This window comes from Myripristis murdjan, chromosome 3 (assembly GCF_902150065.1).
Source record: "Myripristis murdjan chromosome 3, fMyrMur1.1, whole genome shotgun sequence".
Lineage (NCBI taxonomy): Eukaryota > Metazoa > Chordata > Actinopteri > Holocentriformes > Holocentridae > Myripristis > Myripristis murdjan.
Genome location: NC_043982.1, coordinates 43656170 through 43679654, shown reverse-complemented (window position 1 = coordinate 43679654; position 23485 = coordinate 43656170). Strand labels below are relative to the sequence as shown.

The window sequence follows — 23485 nt, the reverse complement described above, 5'->3', positions numbered from 1 at the left end:
ATTTTATGAAAACACCTAGGACAAATTGCAAGAGAAGCAAACTCAACTGATTCTCTATCCTCAGTTTGTCCTGAGTGAGGGAAAAAAAAGTCCCAAGGAATCCCATTGGTGGAAAGTTTTGAAAATCGCCTATATATGACCATACCGAAAAACAAGTTGATTACACATAAAGAAAAAAAAGTCAATTACAAGTTCTTTGAGTCATTCTGTTTGTAGCAGTATAGAAATATGCATTACGTTTGTATGTACTGACCTGCCTCATAGTATGGTGCGCCGCTGGTGGCCAATTACTGAGTAGGAGCGGAGTATATAAGCAGTGGCTCTCTCCCCGCCTCTTCCTTTGCGCTCCCATCTGCGTCACCTCCGCTTGTGTTAGGGGTTGGTTTGCAACAGGTATGTCTCGTGCTGTATTTTTGATTGTTCGTCTCGTCAATGAGATGCTTAAGGCATTTATTTTGCACTGCAGAGCGACCATATTCCCAGGCTTGTGTGTACCCTCCGCTTGTCTGTGCGTGCGCCCCACTCCTGGCTTGTGGTAGGTGTCCTCTCTCTCTTGGCGTTATCGTGCATGCTTTTACCTAGCTAACGCTGGTGTGGTCGCAGGTAAAGTGCTGGTGGATGCCTGGGCTCTCTTCCTTCCTCATGTGTGTGTGTCCGCCGCTGCTGACTGGTCTGTATGGGTTTTACTTTTCGTAGCAACCATATTGTCCAGCGTTTAGCGTTAAATGCTAATGCTGTCTCCGACAGGTGCATTTGGAATCAGCTGCTAGCAATTACGCTGCTGACGTCACGCTCAGCTGACTGGGACCGCTGCTGTTTTGTCTCCGCCTGTTTTGTCTCCGCCTGCTTTGTCTCCGCCTGTTTTGTCTCCGCCTGCTTTGTCTCCGCCTGTTTTGTCTCCGGCCGATTTGGTCGGCCGCCGTCTCCGCTGTTGTCTCCGGCTGTTGGTCGGCCGCCGTCTCCGCTGTTGTCTCCAGCAACTTGTCGGCCGCTGGCTCCGCTGTTGTTTCTGGTGGTTGGTCGGCCGGAGCTAATTATGGACTGATCTTTTTAAATGTGTGATTGACTGGTAGTTATATTCTTTTCTTTTATTTGGATTAGTTTATTCTTTTTTTGTGTTTTGTTTCCATTTGGGTATTTGTTATATTGTATAATTTGTTATATTAATTCGAATCTTGCTATCATTTATATTTTGTTCAGTTAGTGGGTTTTGTTGTGTTGATTTGCTTATTTCTCCCTCATTAATTTCTGTTATCCTTTCAGTTGCTGAAGGCTGGTGGTGGCGCTGGTGATCCGGGTGGCGGGTCCCCCCTCTTCGTGTGTGCTGTGCTCCCTGGGATTTGGTTCACTTCACAGAGTGTGTGTCACGTGTGCGTGGGTGATTTTAGTTGGTTTGGTGGATCCCTCTCCCTTTCACTAGCCCCTGTCCAACCGGTAAGCCTCAGCACCTGATAAGGTTCCCTTTTTTCCCTTCCCCGTGTGAATGGTGGTTTTAAATAGAACATGTATATTTTTAAAACTGTAAAATAAAATATTTTTGTACTTTTTTTGAACCCACGTCTCCTGCCCTTTGAGTGACGAACCTGTGTGTCAGTATATGGAAGAAATAATTCTCTGGGTGAAATTCCCAGGGTGGCGTTGTCTGGCAACTTTTAAGATCATCTGATCATTCTGAATTAAATGCGCATTGCATCGCTGTGGCTGCCACATGTTTACACATGCATATCACACATACACACACACCCGGGCTATTATGCATCTTATTGGCTTACCTGATATTACTTTAACCAATCGAACTCCTCTTGCCTAAAACCTGACCAATCCCAACCAAGGAACGTTCACGTGCCGCACAAGGGAGGGAAGTGAGTGAGAGACTTAACGTTAGTCTATTAAAAAACTTGATCCAAGTGAATTAATTTCAAATATGGATGCCAAACAATTTTTTAATTATTTTAGCGAGAACAATGCCGGCTGCTTGGCTGTGAGTGAGCCTTAAAGAGGCAGGGAATAAACATTTGAAGTCGGTTGGCTATAACGCAAGATTGCGGTGACGGTCTGGACTTCCTTTAGTTTTCTGTCTGCTAGCTAGCTAGTAGCTACAGACTCCACAAAGCTACACTCTGTCTAACATTAGCTATAAAATGACTGCATGGCTGAAAAGACAATGAAGCTCGAGGTCGGATTACAAAGCTTCATATCCTGACCTGACCTGCTCACTTCCAGGCAGAAAGTAGGCTATGTGTGGCAAAGCAGGTGATTGAAAGAATGTATTAATTGAAGATTAGAATTTGAGTGTTGCTCGACAACGCCACCTGGGGGAATTTCACCCCCAGGAAGTTAATTTACAGGACACAGGTTCGTATGCACCCAGACCAGATGTGAAGTTCAGTATAAAAATAGATTTATTAACACCCAAAATGTTAAAACAAGTTAGAATACAACCAGTGACAATTAATTCTTTTGGAATGCTATAACACTGCAATTACAAGACTCTCACTTGGGGTAGCCAGTACTAGTATGCTCAAAACAAAAAAAGGAAACAAGGCAATTACACAATTCAAAACGGGCTCAAAACAACTCAAGGAATAAAGCAATGATTAAACACACTTAAACTTTGAAATAATCAAACAAAGCATCAAACACAAGAAAAAGAACACACAAGTTAATAAAGGAAATAAACGATAAAGCAAAGCAAATAGTAATAAACTCAAAGAACACAATATTCACACCAACAAGCAATATAAAAGAAAATAAAGTGAATCAGAGCTTTACTGATAACTGACACGAAGGTGGGCCAATCGTAGTTCGTCCCAGCGCACCGTGGTGCGGGAGGTCGGCCAATTACAGCACGGCACTTGAAATAGTCACTGGCAGCAAACAAAAGGAATAAAACAGAACGGTGGCGTGGTTGATGCCCCGACAGGAGCAAACAATATACTTCGAACCAGGGCCGCTGCACAACAGTAGCAAGATGATAGACAAGACAAGACAATAGACAAGATCATAGACAAGACAACAGTAGAGTCCTGATGCACCGGAGCGTTGACTGCCGGAGAGTGGAGCACCGCAGCTCACCGCCAGGCCAAAGCGTGCCTGCGAAATGCGCACACAAAAAAAAACAATTACAGTCATGTGTTAAAATGTGAATGAAGAGGCGTAAACTGGCTATAGGCCACCTACCACGGAGCACAGGCACCGCTTCCCCGCCAGAGAGGAGAGGGAAAGCAACAGGCCACAATTAAAAAATGCAGAAGAGAGTGGACCACAGCATAGACAACTCCGATCCCACACATCCGCAGACAGCCCGACTGCAAGCACAACGTAAAGCAGGTGTAATGCCCAGACACCATAGAAACAATCCGAACACCACAAAACAAAAAGGGACTTAAGCCCAACACACACCGGCGGCGTCCGACGCGCGTCAAACAGCCGCCCCCATTATTTTCTATGTGTGTCCGCACACCGGCGGCGGCTAGACGCGCGTTGACGCGCCGCGCCGCTACCTTTTACGCCGCTGTCCTATTTCCAGTGTCGGACGCGCCTGAAAAAGCGTATTTTTTTCCCTTCCGGATGTCCATCCCAGCTTCCGTAGCTGTTCTTCTTCTCTACTTCTGTGGCTCTTTCCTGTATTTTAATAAAACTGTCAGTCAAACAGATCTAGTTAACATTACAAATGAGCGCTCTGCTGGTTTGAAGGATATATTGCGGTAAACATGTCCGTTATATGCACCGTTTTTTCCTGGTTTTCCATTTTTAAACATAACTGAAACTACCGCACTACTTGATCAATAAGCTACTGCCCATCACTGGATATTACGTTATGGTAGCCTGTCAGACAATGCTGGTTGATCTGGTTGATTTGTCTTTTTTCCGTGGTATGTAGTTTTTTTCCCAGTTAACGCCGATTGACATTCTACAGCGCAACGCTTCCAGTTTGTGTTGGGTGCGTCAGGTGACGCACGTCACCTAACACACCGCGACGCTACGCTGCCGGTGTGTGTTGGGCTTTACAATTGCAGAGAGGTGAAGAGAACCCGGCGAAGCAACGCCAACCGCCACAGTTCAAACCACACGGAGCGCCGCGCCGCGCCGCGCGTCAGCCCCCAGGGAGACAAGGTAGCACGCTAAATAAACACACACCTGAGCAGCTATATTACTAGCGACTCCGCCCCGCAATCAGTGCCATGCAATGACCCACACCTGGTGTGGAATGAGCGAGGGGGAGGGGAAAGGGGAGGAAAATGACCATCCTGCCACATTTGTTTATCTATTTTGCTACAGAGTGCACTGACCTGGAGCTTGGCTAGTGTTTTGGTCCGTCTGCTCTCTCTCTCTCTCTCTCTCTCTCTCTCTCTCTCTCTCTCTCTCTCTCTCTCTCTCTCTCCCCCTCGCTCTCTCTCGTGTGTGGTTGATCAATTTGGTCGTTTCATTCAAACGGTCGAATACGCAGGATAGAAATAACTGGTTGTGTACAAGTTTAGAAATGGATATTTTGTTGATTGTGTTGTTCATTATTCTTTATATTTCAAATGCTGCAAACAGGGGCGCAATATATACACACACACACACACACAAACACATGTGGCGAGCGGTGACGTTTTTGTGTAGTCATGCTGTGGTCCCAGTTTCATGCCAGCGGCTGCGAGGGTGCGAGCTCGAAAATTTTTGGGCATTTATTTATTAATAAAAACGCATAATATGGTTTTTAACTATACTATATCAACTTGACAACTCGATTTTGATAGACACGCGTGCGCATTTTGCCCCAATGTTACCAACAACAATGTGTTGCAATTTAAGGTGTAAATGAAAGCGGGAATTGTTAGAACAGACGGATGATGCAGTGATAACCAGTTACAGAGTCAAGCAAATGACACATGAATATGCTCACAGTGTTACCAACAAAATGTTGGAATTTACCATGAGATGGGAACTATTGGGACGTGCCACGGGGTGATGCAAACACACAGCAAAGTCACCAGCTAGCCTACATGGTCAATGAAATGACACAGAAACATGCCCAACTGCCCATCAGGCTACGCACCAAAGTGATAAACGTCAGAGAACACCTCTTTTTCATAACACCTGCAGTAGCCTAAATCGATGAAACATGCCAGGTTACTCAATTGAAGTTGTATTTTCACCCATTTTGATTGGCACGATGCAGATGAAAGACCAAACTAATGTTAACGTTCCCGTACTAGCTAGCCAGCTAACGACGTTAACGGTAGCTAGCTGTCAAGTGAATGACTTGCTGTTGCTGCTGAACATTTCAAGCGAGCTGCTACGTAGCTACTCGTGTTGCTCATGCGTCTTCTGAAAAGCTGGTTCGCAGACAGCTTATTTTCCATTCAAAACGCCAGCAGGAAACACCGACTACAAAAATACTGTCAATACTCAGTATCACAGAGCGCATGCGCGCGACAAGCTGTCAACTTTCCAGCATTTCGCAAGCAAACTGAGATAGATACGTGTATATAGGCCGCGGTTTGCAACCAAAATGATAGAAATAAGGTATATTATAAAAGGACACACTAGGAGACCAACATTTTAAAGATTTTAATTGAAGGGCTTGGGCATGCACTGCATTTATAGCTTATTATGACCGCTCGCCCCTGATATATATATATATATATATATATATATATATATATATATGTGTGTGTGTGTGTGTGTGTGTGTGTGTGTGTGTGTGTATATATACAGTACAGGCCAAAAGTTTGGACACACCTTCTCATTCAATGCGTTTTCTTTATTTTCATGACTATTTACATTGTAGATTCTAACTGAAGGAATCAAAACTATGAATGGACACATGTGGAGTTATGTACTTAACAAAAAAAGGCCACTCTTGACCACCTCTTGAAGCTCATCGAGAGAATGCCAAGAGTGTGCAAAGCAGTAATCAGAGCAAAGGGTGGCTATTTTGAAGAAACTAGAATATAAAACATGTTTTCAGTTATTTCACCTTTTTTGTTAACACAACCGATCAGCACAAGCAGTACAGAACAGTTGATGGAGCAACTGTTCTGTACAAAACAGCTGTACAAAACAGCAACTGTTCTGTACAAAAGTACAGAACAGTTGCTCCATCAACTGTTCTGTACTCTGGGAAGCAAGACCATCACACCCATGGAGTCGGCCTCATCCTCTCCAGCAATTCAATTTCAATTCAATTCAATTCATTTTTATTTATTTATATAGCCCAGAATCACAAATTACAAATTTGTCTCAAAGGGCTTTACAGGAAATACAACATTCTCTCTCCTTGGAACCTCACATTGGATAAGGAACATCTCCCTAAAAAAACACTTGAACAGGGAGAAAAATAGGAAGAAACCTCAGGGGAGCAACAGAGGAGGGATCCCTCCCCAGGACGGACAGATGTGCAATAGATGTAAGCACAGAAAACAAAACAACAAAAAATATACATGCATAATGTAAAGGAAGTAAGGTAAAAAACAGTTGGCGGATGAGGAATGAGGATGCCGAGGGGAGCCAGATGTACTGGAGCAGCCAGGGACCCAAGCCACACAACCACCAACACCATGATGTTACCTAGGTCAACAAAAGACAGAGCACGCACTCGGAAAAACACACATCAACCATTCACACACACACACACACACACACACACACAGAGAGAGAGATGAGGGGAAGCATTAGGCATCAGAAGAACAAGAATGATCAATAGTTAGCTCTGAGAGAGCAATAATCTTGTCAGCAGGTGAGTTCTTGTGTGTGTGAGGCAGGGGTGTATCCTTTCATCCCTACTCTTCCTCATTGTCATTGACTTCATGATGAGGAAGACTCTTGCTGGAACAGACTTTGTGATCAAGTGGGGGCAAGGCAGACTGTCCAACTTGGATTTCGCAGATGACCTGGCACTCATGAGTCACACCCACAGCGCACTCCAAGAGATGACCAACAATCTCCACGAGCACGGAGGGATGGTTGGCCTACTGATTAGCCATGAAAAAACCAAGGCTATGTCTGTTTGGCAGGACCAACACCACGCACCACTCTCGCGAGGTGAAGACAACATCAAATACGTCCAAAACTTCACGTACCTTGGCAGCAACATCTTGAGTGTAGGAGACGTGGAGAAGGATGTCCGGACAAGGATTGGCAAAGCTTCAGGAGTGTTCCAACGGCTCCACAACATATAGTCGTCTAAGTCTATCACGATGACCATCAAGCTACGCCTGTACATGTCCATAGTCATTCCTACGGCAAGCTATACCTGCGAGACGTGGGTTAAAACAGCCTTGTTTCAATAGGAACGAGATGAACTAAGTCTAAGTAAGTAAGTCAGCCAGCCAACTTGGGCTTATCATGTTTTCTAGACATCATGATTTCCCCAAACTGAATAAATACCACACATAGCAACACAAAATTGCTTTGCAAGCTCAATCATGTTGTAACTAGAATATCCGCTGGAAAAAATATTTTTTTCATGGACTGAGTTATACTTCTACCGACTTCTCAGTCATTTTTACATTTTTACATTTACATTTACATTTATTTTTACATCAATTTTACATTTTATCAGATTCCGTGACAACGACTCACCAACAGCTGATTTTTATCTACAACCAACTTATATTAACAGTTATATTTAAATGTAGGCTACTGCTTTCCAGTGTCGGCGCCAGAAAAAACATCTATCTTTTAATAAACTCACCGGCAGTTTTATTTCAGCTGGGGATGTGTCACTCCAAGTTAACATCAGCTCTGATTCATTGTTGCTAAGCAGCAAAAGTAACAAAAGTAAGCAGTACAACCCCTTGTGGATGAATTCGCGACAAACCACTTCCGGTCTTAATGCAGCCAAGGTGGTGTATGTAGGGGAAAGTGGGGTAATTTGTGCCAAGGGGCAAGTAGTGCCACCCCTGTTATCTAGAAAACTATAGAAGAAGTTGGTCATGTGACCACATATTTTTGAAGAGGCATCCATTTCACTGATCCTGCAAAGAAGGGAGACACATGGCTTGAGAGGTAAGCACATTTAAGTTCAAAAAACATTTTTTTGCCCTCCAAAGTAAAATTTCTATGATCAAGGTTTTTTGATTGCTGTGTTTGAACAATTATAGAAAACTTTGAAAACAGTTCACACAGGTTTTAGTACTTTAGTAAGCTACACCATGAGTCCATACAGTTACCATGATGTTAGCTCAAAACAGCTGGGGGATGCATTTTTTTCAAAATGGTGGGTTTGGGGTAATTTGTGCCAAAGGGCCTTGGGGTAATTTGTGCCAGTGGCACAACTTGTGATTATATACTATATATTACTTTATTGTATTTTATTGTTATTGTACATTATTTTCTTACCTTTGATCACTAAAACTATTCAGATTCAGATGAAGATGATTTGCAGGTGCTCATTTTGGAAGTTTTATTTTGTTCTGGGTATGTGTTCATGTGGCGCTAGGCCTCGTTATAGAAAAGTGGCCTGTGATCTTGTTAAAATAAGAAATAAATGTTAAATAAATAATTTTGTATTGAATTTGTTTTGCCTTTGTATAGCATTATCATTTGTGAGATTAAAATGATCTGTTTTACTTCAATTATCAATGGCACAATTTACCCCAGTGTATTCTCTCTCATGGCACAATTTACCCCACACCGGGGGCAAGTTGTGCCACAAAACCACTTTTTTTTTGAAAGCTATATTTCTCAAACAGTTTATATAAGATCCAAAGTGATTGTTCCCAGGGATGCACAACATCCTAAACTATATGTGCATATTTTAGTTGGAGGCATTACTGTAATCCCCTTGCTTTAAAGGCAGTTTAAGTAAAAATTGGCACTATTTACCCCACTCTCCCCTATCCCACTGAAGCCTGTTGATGCATATTTCACACATACCAAGAATTGTATTGGAAGCACTCTTCCACCAACTAGAGGTTGGAGTGTAAAATACAGCCAGCTGATGAAACAGGAAGTAGTCACTCGAGAGCGCACGGATTTTGGCTGCTAAACTCGGCAAATTGTCCAAATTTGAGATAACTTTGCTAAGATAAAAATACACACCAGCTTATTGGTTGCTTCTACTGCTGATATATCAGAATAAACTACATGTGATGAAAATTGCCGAAGTATTTGCCGATTTCTGGTTTGTCACATTTTTGCGACATCAGGAAGTAATGGCTGCACATGAATAATATTGTGTGTACAATAGGTGCAATATTGTAGAAATTCGAATTCCTGTGCATATACATCAAATGTTATGAATATATAAGTATATTACCGCACATATACTTAAATGCTTTGCAATACATAAGTATAAGTATCCTTATTTGATTGTAAACAGTAGCGGTTCCCGTAGGGGAAATTGCTGGCGCATGGGGGTTGGGGTTTGAGAGGGGTGTGCAAGGGAAGTAATTGTAAATCTGACGTTTGGTTCATTGAGTGCATTTCAGTCATCACCTTTTCACAGGTAAGATGCATGGGTGAAAAGGTTAGAGGACAGTACAGAAACATGTTGTTGTTCAATTTCAATGCCAATGCCTATTTGTATCATACCTAAATTTATATCTATTGTATGTGCTATATTCAAATTAACAATTTCCACTTAATTTAGCATCTGCTTGAAGGCAAAAACACAAACACTTAATTTTTTTTTTAGATAATTGTAAATAAATTCAGGCAGTAAGGGGTTAAGGCTGAACAGAGTTATATAATTTCAACCCCACCTTTCAGGGGCTTTTACTAATCACCTTTTCAGGCTGTTATACCTGTGAAATAAAGACGTTTTTACAGATGTGTTGATCTAGGAAATGTTCATTTCAATGTACAGATGCAAACAAATCGACAAATTAATTAAATCAGTGGCCTAGGAAACTCATAAAGACTAAACAAATTGATAACGATTAATAGGCTAATTAATAACATATTAATAACAAGAACAAAGTTATAGCCTGCACATCTCTGTGGAAAATATTCCAGGTACTGTCCGTGGTGCTGACTCTGCTGAGGCATTTCATTCTCTTTATTATAGAAATTAAAGCTCCATAAAATTCATGGAGGAGCTCTTCTTTACTTTCAGTTGAAAAAATCAACTGTTTGCCCGGTGTTTTGCAGGTAGTCTTGTAGACATTTGACGGCCCAAGACATTGACCGGGCCTTACTGGCTTCATTTCCTGACCTCTCCAGCTGATCCAGCTATTCACTCGTCACTCTCGCATATCTCGGCTTTTTCTGTTCTGTCTTGTCTTCCTCGTTCAGCCATTTATCCAAACTTAGGTCGCCAAATAGATCAAAATTGACAACCAAACGGTCCATTATGCAGGCAAACAAATTGACAGCGGCTTTTGATGCGGGTTTCAGTGAAACGTTTCGTGTTGCCATGGAAACCACACAGACTTGGGCAATAAGAGTAATATTTTTAGTGATGAGGTATTTTTCATTTGAGCACGGCTAGCCATGCTGTCATGCTTATTTGAGCACATTCTAAACGTCTGATTGACCAATCAGATTACTCGGTCAGATCTACCTGTTGTATAATAAGAAGTATTTGTTCTCATACTTTAGTGAGTTTTTTCCTTTAAATTTATGACTTGACTTTCGGAAAATCTGAGTGTTTCCCCGGAATATTAACCCCAGCTTCATAATTACTTCCCCCCCTGCAGCGGCTCTACAGTCTGGTGTATACGGAGCCCCTAAAGGGACATGGAGAATTTTTTTTTTTTTAGGTTTGTTTCTCGTGCGCACGAGATAGTTTCTCGTGCGCACGAGAAAACACAAGGGGATTTTTTTTTTTTTTTTTTTTTTTAGACATGTTTCTTGTGCGCACGAGAAAACACATGGGGAATTTTTTTTTTTTTTTTTTTTTTTTCAGATATGTTTCTCGTGCGCACGAGAAAGCATTGGATGCGCGCGCATGCCTATATGACACGTCCTTCCGCTCCACGGCGTCAGCCACCACATAAACCTCCGGTTTGCGGCTACCGCAACAGCAGCAGCTGCCTTTTTCACCCGCTCCCTCCTTGATCTCCCTAAAATTACTGTGACAGACGTTAACCGAATCATTCAGGCTAATTCCGCCACAGCCAGCAAGGGAAAGGACAAAGGATTTACACTCTACGTGTGAAATTACTTCCATAACTATGAAGGTAAGTTAAGTGTTTTACGTTAGCCTCAGACTAGACTAGCGTACATGTTAGTGAGTGGCTAACAACGTTAACCTTCAGCGTCATCAGCTGCACTAATGATGTTACTGTTGTAGTTTGTCCGGTGTCTTTTTGATAGAACGTATTTAACCCATATCTACATGTTGATCACAGTTTCAAACAAGGCTCCGACAGGGCTAACAGGTAGATGTCAGTGCTACAGGTCAGTGAGGAAAAGTCAGCCTCCTCACAGCCTGAGTTTAAGGGAGAGTCCCCATGCAGGTTCACTTCAAATTCCCGAGAAAACAACTTACTCAGATCAAGTTTTTGTGAGACATACCATTGTGATAAACGTCGGTTCGGCTTACAATGGATTCAACTAGTCTTTATTTATTCATTCTTAACAGTTTATGGTATTTATAGAACAGGAGGCTAGAGAATTATAGGGGTCTTATCAGGTGAATGCTCCTGTTTATTTGCTTACACATCTACTCTTTATGCTCACTGTAGCTGTAATGTGTTGCAAATGCAGTATTTTCTTTTGTCTTAACGTGTGTATTGTAACAGATTGTACTGAGGGATCCACGTCCTGTAGAGCTGACAGCTGCCAGTGTTGGTGTGTGGCCGGCCCCGCCCTGTGGAACCACGGAGCAGCTCTCTTGTACCAGACTGCCCACTACTCCCAGAAGAAGCTCACCTCTGTCCCACCAGTGCACAGCTGCACAGTCAGAACAGAGGTGGCACAAGCCAAGAACCATGGTAACTTGTTAAACTTGACTAGACAGTCGTATTTGTGTGTAGGTGTGTATAGTGTGTTTACATAATACTAAATAATTATCTTATCTCACTGCAAGGTATTAACCCAGATCCGGTTAAGGCATAAAGTTTGTATTGTTACTTACTGTATCACCTAAATGCTGTCAAACTTGAATCACAATGTCTCTTTGGTTTTATGAGGATTTAAAAGCAGACACATTTCCCAGTCTGATTGCAACTAGCTGTAATGACCTACAGTATATTTACATGGTGATGAAAACCTCAGTGTCTGACCTTTCTGACCTCAATGCTCAAATTTCTGACCTTTGCGTTGTTTTGCCCTTTTTTCACAGGAGTAACCATTGCATCCTTCATATTGTTAAGTGCAAAGCTAGTCAACTCTATCCTTACCACAGAGAAGATGAGAAAGTTCAAATATCAGCGAACATCTGGTACAACTGCTGAACACTGTTGTGTGTCTTTATGCCAGACTACTACATGCTGGAAGTGTACCATATTAATTTGTCTAGCTTTGTACTAGAACATAGAAGTCTGTGGATGGACAACAACCATAATTTGTGTGCGTTTGGAGAATAGTTTCAATGCAATCACATGACATCACTGTTTCTTTCATTGTCATCTGTATGTTCACCTACTAAGGATATTTCATTGTTAACTTTGAATTAACTACTATTTGTTGAAATACTTGTTTCTTTTTCAACTGATGTGTATGTTTTACTTAATGTAACTTCAACTTTACTGCTTTTTGTGTTAACATTTTGGTACTTTGACATAAACACTTTGGTATCAAGGCCTGTCATATTTTCTCATTACTTCATTTTAAAATATGCACATATTTGTATATTTGATAGACAACTAATCAACACCAGCCATTTGTAATTCAATCAGTATGTTTTTAATTCAAATCATAGTTGGAGGTTTATGACATTTCATTCAGTAAGTTGGAGGTTTATGACATTTCATTCAGTCAACATAGTGGAAAACTACAATCAATGAAATCTCGCACAGCCACAGGTAGTCAGGTGCTGGAAGGCAGCAGGAATGTGCGACACACTAAGACAAACAGATCCCCCGCACACTGACACAGACAGTCCAGTGAAATAAAGTGATTAAGTAAAAGTTTGCGTCAGTGTGCGGAGGATCTGTTTGCCTTATAGTGGAAAACTAATTAGACAAATATATGCTGAGAAAGACATAAAAAAAGAAGAAGTCAACCCTCTCCTTCATGATATTTGTGATATCATTGTCACAGGTAATCCTCTGGATAAACATGTCCTCTTGTGTGTAAACAATTGGGACAGAGGTGATCTTCTTCTGGGAGTAGTGGGCAGTCTGGTACAAGAGAGCTGCTCCGTGGTTCCACAGGGCGGGGCCGGCCACACACCAACACTGGCAGCTGGCAGCTCTACAGGACGTGAATCCCTCAGTACAATCTGTTACAATACACACATGTTAAGACAAAAGAAAATACTGCATTTGCAACACATTACAGCTACAGTGAGCATAAAGAGTAGATGTGTAAGCAAATAAACAGGAGCATTCACCTGATAAGACCCCTATAATTCTCTAGCCTCCTGTTCTATAAATACCATAAACTGTTAAGAATGAATAAATAAAGACTAGTTGAATCCATTGTAAGCCGAACCGACGTTTATCACAATGGTATGTCTCACAAAAACTTGATGTGAGTAAGTTGTTTTCTCGGGAATTTGAAGTGAACCTGCATGGGGACTCTCCCTTAAACTCAGGCTGTGAGGAGGCTGACTTTTCCTCACTGACCTGTAGCACTGACATCTACCTGTTAGCCTGTCGGAGCCTTGTTTGAAACTGTGATCAACATGTAGATATGGGTTAAATACGTTCTATCAAAAAGACACCGGACAAACTACAACAGTAACATCATTAGTGCAGCTGATGCCGCTGAAGGTTAACGTTGTTAGCCACTCGCTAACATGTACGCTAGTCTAGTCTGAGGCTAACGTAAAACACTTAACTTACCTTCATAGTTATGGAAGTAATTTCACACGTAGAGTGTAAATCCTTTGTCCTTTCCCTTGCTGGCTGTGGCGGAATTAGCCTGAATGATTCGGTTAACGTCTGTCACAGTAATTTTAGGGAGATCAAGGAGGGAGCGGGTGAAAAAGGCAGCTGCTGCTGTTGCGGTGGCCGCAAACCGGAGGTTTATGTGGTGGCTGACGCCGTGGAGCGGAAGGACGTGTCATATAGGCATGCGCGCGCATCCAATGCTTTCTCGTGCGCACGAGAAAGTTTCTCGTGCGCACGACAAACATATCTAAAAAAAAAAAAAAAAATCCCCATGTATCTTCTCGTGCGCACGAGAAACATGTCTAAAAAAAAAAAAAATTCTCCATGTGTTTTCTCGTGCGCACGAGAAACATATCTAAAAAAATTTTTTCCCCATGTCCCTTTAGGGGTTCCGTAGGTGTAGGACCAACTTGTTTTTTTTTTTGTTTGTTTGTTTTTTTCTGTGGCGTTCATCATAACAAAACTAAATTGACAGCCTTTACTGGAAGAGGCTTGATATGTGATACTTCCTGGAACAGCAATAGAGTAGAATGTACCTGTGTGAAAAGAACATGACAAAAAAGAATGACAAACTGCCCTCCTAATCTAGATTACTGAAGATGAATCTGAAAGTTCATCTTGAGTTTATGCCAGGATGGAAAAACACATGTCGTATGACATATGGCCTCAGCTTCTAATTATTATTATTGTTATTACCTGCTACCTGAACAGAGATGAAATTATTAATTTGTTTTATATATTATGAGGTTGTGCCACTTGCAGTGGTTCTTGCAAACCAGCGAGAGGAAGGCGCTGACTGGCATAATAATCTGCTGCTTTAGTAAATCCAACCTCCACGTCTTCTTTAGAGAGTAAACTGATGATGGAGCTGCACCTAAAAGTGGTTTCAAGGGTTTTGCCCTCAAAAGAGAAGGTGAATGAGGTGAAGGAGGCGGCTCCATGCAGTGATCCTTCTGGAAGACAATCACTTCATTTACATGCACACAAGAAACCAGATTCCTGTGAGTAACCAGATAGAGGCATGACATCTGAATACTTACAAACTCCAAGGGGTCAACCAGCTGGAGAAAAAGTTCAGCACACTGCACCACGAGTTTTTCATTTCCTTATTCTTTCATGAGTGATGACGTTTAAAGAAAATTATTAAGTAAATCAAAAAGTTGGTGAATTTTGTATTCTCTGCAGTGATGCACATTGTAGGTTTATTGAAGATTTTTCGTGTGAATTATTTTATCTCTCGCTCTCTCTCCTTTTCTGCACATGCACACACACGAGAGGCCATTCAGAAATCTGAATGAGGCCTTACGTGACCCAGGACTTTCTCCATCGGAAATCTACAACCCAGTCTCCATGGGGAAATGTCACCCTTTTATGTTTCTGCAAACTAGGGAAACGTTAGCGTATCGACGTTTCCAAGCTCAAATTCGTTATGTATCAACATTCAATTGTTACAACAGTCAATTGCTCACGTGACTTCCAAGTTTCTGACTGCAAAAGGAAGCAAGATGGCGGACATTTCGTTCATTCTCAGTGGAAAATGTAATATTTTAAGGTAGTTTCTGTATTTAAATGTGTTTTGATGACATTTCTAGCGAGAAATATGCACTTTGTTTTCATAATCTGTGTTCAGTGAATGTATATGTTCTCTAGTTTGTTAGTAATCACGATCATTTCGCCCGGACTTGCCAGCAAAACGTTGGAATCCAACATTGTTGACATCCGTATAGTGCCAAAGCAGCCTAGAAAATGCAATATTTTGAGGTCGTTTCTATATTTAAATGTGTTTTGATAATATTTCCAGCGAAAAATATGCACTTTGTGCATAATGTGGGTTCAGTGAGTGTATACGGTCTTTAATTTGTTAGTTATCACGAAGATTTCGCCCGGTCTCGCCAGCAAACGTTGGAATCCAACATTGTTGATCCAACATTGTTGACATCCGTTGCCATGGTGCCATGGTATGACACAAACAGCTTACTGTCCCATAAAAGCCCTTTATTTTCTTGCTTTCCAAGCCGTTTTTATTCCAAAGACAACATATGTTGACGTTTATATTATACATTTGATTACTTTTAATTTGGATATCTTGCAAACTTGAAGCGTTAATATAACTGTCCATGGAACCCACCAACGCGAATAGGCTACTTGATAAAATATCCGAAATAAATCAACATTGTTTGAATGTTTTTTTCCCTCCCAAACAAAACCAACTAAAGGCAGGGTAATTTATGTTTCGGCTGCGGGAAATGGTTAATATATTTGTTTCAATATTCATTTTTACGACCATTTAAAACCCGGAAGTAAACCAAGCCTGCCCGCCTCCCCCCGGCCAAGGCTTAAAAAAAAAAAAAAAAAAAAAAAAAAATCCGAAATTAACCAACAGCTTAACTTTTTCTTAACATTGGTCATCTAGATGGAGTGTAATTAGCAGTTCGGCTGCAGTAAATATTTTATTATATTCCACCGCCCAGCACTCGTATGCACTTGTTTACAGCTTATAAAGTTGGTTTCCTCCCAGCAAGCAATAGACGTCATGTAAACGCCTCGGCTAGATGTAGCCTTAATTTAGCCCGGCTAAGTGTAACCTACATTTAGCCGACATAATTTTGAAATTGGTCAAACATAGTTTTTGCCAACGCAACTTGCAAAATGTACAGTATTCAATCAGGTAAGCAAAGTCAACAGTGATTGCAACAGTGTTTAGTTTAATTTTTTGACATGTTCTATACATAGCCCCAATTTAGCTCACAATTAGACTGGATATTTGTAGACAGTACTGTTTCGTTGTAGTTTAAACTGCTGTATACTACGTATACTACTGCATAGTGAAAATTTTCACTATGCAGTTTTTGAGATTGATAATATCCCATCATGTCTGCAGTGTCAACAATACATAAAAGTGGTCAATACCATTTATTTCATATGGTTTATGTGTAGCCACGATTTAGCCTTGAATTTGACTGGCTACGTGTAGCCTGTTCTTAGCCCATCTGGCGAAATCGAGGCAAGCAGTTGTGATTTCAACGGCCCTGATAGACCGGCTATGTGTATCCCACTTCCAGCCAAAGCACTGTTAAAATTGGTTACATGTAACGTTAGCTTTGGCCACAGGACCCTTCTCGATGTGCATGCCATAATTTCATGTCAGCAACTATGAAAACAAATTTCCATGAAGTGGTCTACTTTTAGCCACGATTTAGCTCTGAATTTAACATAGCAAATCCCATTTTGTGAATTAATATTAACTTATTAATTAATATTTTTGCTGTCACACATATTAATACACACCATTCTCAGTATTTTACTTTTTCAGTTTAAAAGTAACATAATGAAATTACGATTCTCAACCGCTAGAGGGTAGTTGAACTGCGTCAGAGACAGGACGACTGACATCGCGAGACACCGCGATAATAGGCTGGAAGTGTCGGTTGACAAAAGGAGAGCCATTTTGGGAGCAGCCCAAAATGTCTCGTCATGTGTTCATTATTTATGTACATTATTTGATATATATGCAGGAACCGTGCTTATATATCGGGAATGTTCGCAGTTTAGACTAAGCCAGTGTACCGTACCTTAACAACACGTGGCTTTTTTTCTTTTCCTTTTTTTTTTTTTTTTTTTTTTTAAACCTAACTTATCTAACAGTTAGAAGCGCATGTGCTGGCAATATTCACGCCCATTTCGCATAAGCAGATGATGGTCATTCAAGTTGCATATGTTTCCGTATTTCCCAAAGTAACTGCAGTGCCCATTCTTGGCTGAACGGTTACCTCCGCCATAGGTTCTCGACAACCTACTCATCCCGAAAACGGCACGGGCGACTCTGCACAAAATCTTACACAATTAAGGGAATTGGTTGGTCTTTTAAATTTATACACGCTCAAAAATGCCGCCTTTATCTGGGAAGCCGTGTTTGGCCAGTAATATCCGCGAACTATTGTTTCTAGCTTCAGTAAACATTGAACGATGGAAGAGGAAGATGTTTTTCAGAAGTTTTTATTGCGTGCCTACTTTTTCTATGGCCCTAGATTTGGGGAGGGGAAAAAAACGAAATTCCTTTTTTTTAATTAAGTATACGTTGTTTACATGGATAATAATAATAATAATAATTTTGAAATGTACCTTTGTCCACAATTAATAACTTCCTTAATATGTATCTTGTTTTAGGGTTTTAACCAATGGCCTGATGGCAAAATTTAACATGAAGGGTGGTGGGCCAATCGAGAAGCTGCCTTTTGAGAAGACCAGGCTATTCACAGTCATGAAATAAGAAATAAGTAGGGTGGCTTCCCATTGTTTTGTTTTTTGTTGTTGCTGCTGTTGTTATTTTTAAGGTATCTTTAAGTTTTTAATTTTTAAATTTTTTAATTATTGTAAATCTTGTTCTTGTTTTCCTGTTAAATATTGTATTATTTCATTCTATATTTTTTTTTGTATTGTTTTAAAATGATCCTAATTTGAAGTGTTATATAATTTATATCTTCTATCATTGTTTTTGTTTAGTGTTTTACAAGTTCTAATAATAAATTCTTTACATTTAATCTGTCTGGATGGTTTTCCTTGTATTTGAATAAATAGAATCCTCAATCCATTATTTTTCAGTCTGTTAGATGTATATAGTAGTTGTTCAGTAGCTGTGTCTAACTGATGGCTAAGCTGCATTTGGGCGACGGTTAGACGTCTACTAAATTTTCACTGACAGCCCAAATTTTGCCGTGTTTTAGCCTAGATGTTATTTTGGCCTCTATTAGACGTATATAGCCTATGTAGTCGTTCATTGGACGTCTAATTGATGACTAGGCTATACTTGGGCAATGGCTAGACGTCTACTAAATTTTCACTGACAGCCCAAATTTTGCCGTGTTTTAGCCCAGACGTCAGGTCTACGTATAGACGTCTATTAGACGTCTTTTAAACTAAAAAATGCTTGCTGGGAGCTGTGCGGGTGGCTGTGATGAGGTAGATCACTGTTTAGACTGTTGCACACTCTTTGCTTAATGTTGTACAGTTGACGTTGTTTAAGCCCTCGATTTTATTAATTCTATGTAAAGTCTCATTTACACAAACCCGGGTGAAGATTGGTCGTCTAAACAGTCTACTTCAGTAATTTACTAGTTTCTAGATAAATTATTTTAGCCGACCGTCACCTCAGAAACCAGCGCATTCGTTGCTATGACGACGCGGGCAGCTGCCATATTACGTCACTCCGACTAACCTGACATGACACATTTGACAGCGACACAGCCGTAGCCGACAGCCCACAAGACACAGAACTCACTGATTTCAACGAGGCGCCTTTACTTGACACCATTCATATTAAGGTATTGTTACAGTTATTGGCAGTTATTCATATTGCACGTCCAAAGGATAACGCAGTCAAATTTGTAGCCTCCAAGGTTCAAATCACTCACTTGTTCAGCTTACCAGTCAAAACAGCGCCTCCCCGAGTGCCGCCGAGGTAATTCTTCAGGTGTGAGAGAAATTCAGTGTAGCCTACTTTGTTGTAACAATTAAATGTGCTTTTTTAATAAACTGAGTGGAATGAAAACCAAGAATGTTGTGTCATGCCATTAACCTCATGTCTCAGCTGTCTCTTGAATTCTGATCTTATTTTCCTGTAGAGGAACTACATGTAAATAGGCTGAAATGCAGCTATGGTGTGTATTGGCTGTTTCTGTTGACTTCAGTGATCCAGGAATAGAGAACCAAATTAACAGGTCTGCCATTCATGAAGACAGAGTATGGAAACTACATTATCTCAATCATCAGCCATGCTACTGAGTGTGTGAGTAGACAGAACCGTCTAGAATGCTAGAACAATAATAATAAAAGATTCTTTATTTTTCCAATTATTTATTTAAATGAAAACATTTGCAATAACAAAACTTGAGGCACTTAAAAGGCTTCTCCAACTGTTTCCAATCATTAAAAAAACAAACAAACAAACAAAAAAACACAAAAGATGCACTGGCTACTGCGCAGACAGTCCCAGGATTGATCGTGGCTCCCATGTAGGCCTCCATGTTTTTTTGCTGTCCAAAGAAAGGTGAGAGAAAATTTTAAAAATGTTAACATACAAGGCATTATAGTATGTAAAAGTAGGATCCATCAAGGAATTTTCATAATTTTCATCCCAAATTTTGCCATTTACTGGTTCTCTCCATCCTGTCTTAAGTTTTCCTGTTTACAAACCAATTTATATAAAACTAAGTTTTTTCAGTAGTTGAAAATTTAAGACTGTCGTCAGCCATCACTGAACAGCTGAATTTTCACTCATAGGCAAACAGTGTAAAGGTAGACTGGACACAGGCAGCAGAGAGGAGACCATGAGTGGGTTCTGCACACAAGATACAGTGAATATCATAACTCTCCTAGATTAACCTGTTTGTGTTCTCTACCGTTCAATGGGCTCGCTTATGGCAGTTCTTTTTTGGTAACATTCTTTAAGAGCCATTTTGTAAAAAAAATTATAGATGTTGCTATGACACTTAACAATAAATAATGCTGCCTTAAAATAGAGTTGTGTTTATCATGGTTTCAGGACAAGAGTCTATGACCCCATTTAAACCTGGTATTAAAATGCAATCTGTATCCAGACTAAGTTATCTGGATAAGGAAAAATGCATGTTAATGCAAGGTGTAAATGCATTATCAGAATGTGAGAAGACATGCCTGACCACATCTGGAGGTTGTCTGGCTTGAATTGTGTTCATATCTCAGGAGTAAAGTAGAACACATTAAAAATACCAGGTATAAACACAAAACACAAGATCAGAGACCCCCCATTTACACCTGGTATGAAACTGTGACCTGTATCTGGCTAAGTTATCCAGATAGTAAACACTCTGATCTTGTGTTGTGCGTTTACGCCTGGTATTTTTAATGTGTTCTTGTTCACACCTAATATGAACACAATGCTACCTCCTGATGTGGTCAGGCAGATCTGAACACATTCTGATAACGACACTTTTGCACCTTGCATCAAGTGGACTAATGGATTAAGAAAAGATTGGAAATAACTTACCATGTCCCACATGGTTGCCATTCAATAAGGACCTGGAATAAAACAAAGTAAAAAATTTATTTTGTTTTCAAAGTAACAGAGGTTCAGCCATTCTCAAGTCTAAAATTGTATAGACCTTTGCCTGTTAAATTGAGTTTTGCCTACATGAATGTTGCTTAAAATGCAAGATGACTTTGAGTCACAACTTAGGGTTGTGAACATTCTTGCATCAAAACAGGTCAAAAGACACATCTTAAATTGTGTGGCTTATGAGTAATCGACAATGAAATATTATCATGATCAAGCAAACCAAGAAATTTTCAGACAGAGCATGAAATTACTTACTTTCTCTCCTCTCTTTTTCACGACCTTGGAGTACAAGAAAACCCCTGTGCTGCTCCTTTCTCTGCACTCCTTGCACTCACTTGCAGGTTGGGTCCCAGTCCCCAAAGTCCCTGCCTCTTTGGCCCCTATGGCTTTTGAGTCCTCAGTGGACAGGGTGGACGGCTCCAAGGTGGAGGGCTCCGGTGACGTGCAGGGCTCCAGGGTGGAGGGCTCCACTGAGGTGCAGGGCTCCAGAGTGGAGGGCTCCACTGAGGTGCAGGGTTCAACTGAGGTGCAGGGCTCCAGGGTGGATGGCTCCAGTGATGTGCAGGGCTCCAGGGTGGAGGGCTCCACTGAGGTGCAGGGCTCCAGGGTGGAGGGCTCCACTGAGGTGGAGGACTCTGGAGGACTTGCTTTCTTGAATCTTTTACAATATACTAAGACAAAAAAATGTGTCAAAATAGTATCTTTATGACTGTGGTTTCTAAAATCAATGCTGTAAATGCTGCTTGGAAAGTTTGAGCCCTTATTAGAAAAAAAAGGTTGCTAATGAAATACAAAACCTTTAAGTACTCCTTCAACCAAAGAAATAATTACAAGTTGCATACATCTGTAATAAAATTCTATCAGGAGTAGCCCTCTATGTATTGAACTATACGCAAAAATGTGTTGTGTTTGTTGTGGTCTGTGTTTTTATCTGCAATAATAAAAACATTTAGAGTGCATATAGCAGGCATTTTATTTATAAATACAGAGCAATACTTACTTCTCAGTATGGTCTCGAACGCATCCATCAAACTCTTTTCAAGGGTGGGCGGCAGCTGGAAATCTAAACTGTATTTGATTTCAGCCACCACCTTCCCCTCAAACTCCTTCCCGATGATCAAAACTGGGAAGTATCCCAGACCGGAGAAACGGTCTAACTGAAAAGAGAACATAAAGTATTATTCAACGGCATTATTATTATTACTGCTTAATCCAGTTGTGGTTTGTAGGGGTTTGAGCCTATTAGAGCAGTTATAGGATGCAAAGCCAGATTATATCTTGGACAGGACAAGGTGCCAATTCATGACAGAAATCACATTCACATTCACATCCAGGGATAATTTATAGTCTTCTTATAATGTAGTTTACATGAATGTCTTTGGACTATGAGAAGATCGACATAGCTTTAAGGAAATTCAGAAAAGCACATTCTGTATCAGTCTTTGATTCTGTATTTGTGTGCAACACTAAAAAGGGTGGTTCAAGAAAAAAAAATGTTTCTGTTTAGGTTGGTCTAACCCAGTAGTCCAGTAATTTTAGGCCAAAATTGGGGTCAACCTAGGACAAATTGCAAGAGAAGCAAACTCAACTGATTTTGTATCCTTAGTATGTCCTGAGTGAGGGAAAAAAAGTCCCAAGAAATCCTATTGGTGGAAAGTTTTGAAAATCACCTATTTATGACCACATATTACCAAAAAACACTGTTTTTAACACACGGGAAAGGGGTCAAAATTTTACTTTCAGATATCACTATAAAAATTCACAAGATGATTACACACACAAAGACAAGAAAAAAAGTCTATTACAAGTTCTTTGAATTATTCTGTTTTCACATGCATATCACACATTATCTGAGTTGATATGCGCTAATAAGGAATATAAGGAATAAATGCCAGAAGAGACATTTAAACAGTAAATTAAAAGGTTACTATATATATAGTAACCTTGAATTAAAAGGTTACTATATAAAAGTGAATTAAAAGGTTACTGTATATATAGTAACCTTTTAATCCACTGTTTAAATATCTGTTCTGGCATTTATTCCTTATATTCCTTATTAGCGCATATCAAATCAGATAATGTGTGATATGCATGTGTAAACAGAATAATTCAAAGAACTGGTAATTGACTTTTTTTCTTGTCTTTGTGTGTGTAATCATCTTGTGAATTTTTATAGTGATATCTGAAAGTAAAATTTTGATCCCTTTCCCCTGTGTGTTAAAAACAGTGTTTTTTGGTAATATGTGGTCATAAATAGGTGATTTTCAAAACTTTCCACCAATGGGATTTCTTGGGACTTTTTTTCCTTCACTCAGGACAAACTGAGGATACAAAATCAGTTGAGTTTGCTTCTCTTGCAATTTGTCCTAGGTTTTTTCATAAAATGACTGGACTACAGGGGTGTCCAACCATGTGCCATGGAGGGCCAAGAGGCTGCAGGTTTTCATTCCAACCAAAA

At 40.3% G+C, this 23485-nt stretch overlaps 2 long non-coding RNA genes across 2 annotated transcripts; both read left to right on the top strand.

Annotated features, from left to right (window-relative positions):
* The first annotated feature begins 350 nt into the window (after positions 1–350).
* LOC115377947 (uncharacterized) lies at positions 351–1484 on the top strand. Its single transcript, XR_003930087.1, has 3 exons — positions 351–393; positions 467–535; positions 604–1484. It is a non-coding gene; the product is annotated as an uncharacterized LOC115377947 (long non-coding RNA).
* A 9424-nt stretch (positions 1485–10908) lies between these two features.
* On the top strand, positions 10909–12763 carry LOC115377954 (uncharacterized). Its single transcript, XR_003930088.1, has 3 exons — positions 10909–11114; positions 11679–11870; positions 12221–12763. It is a non-coding gene; the product is annotated as an uncharacterized LOC115377954 (long non-coding RNA).
* Positions 12764–23485: the final 10722 nt, after the last annotated feature.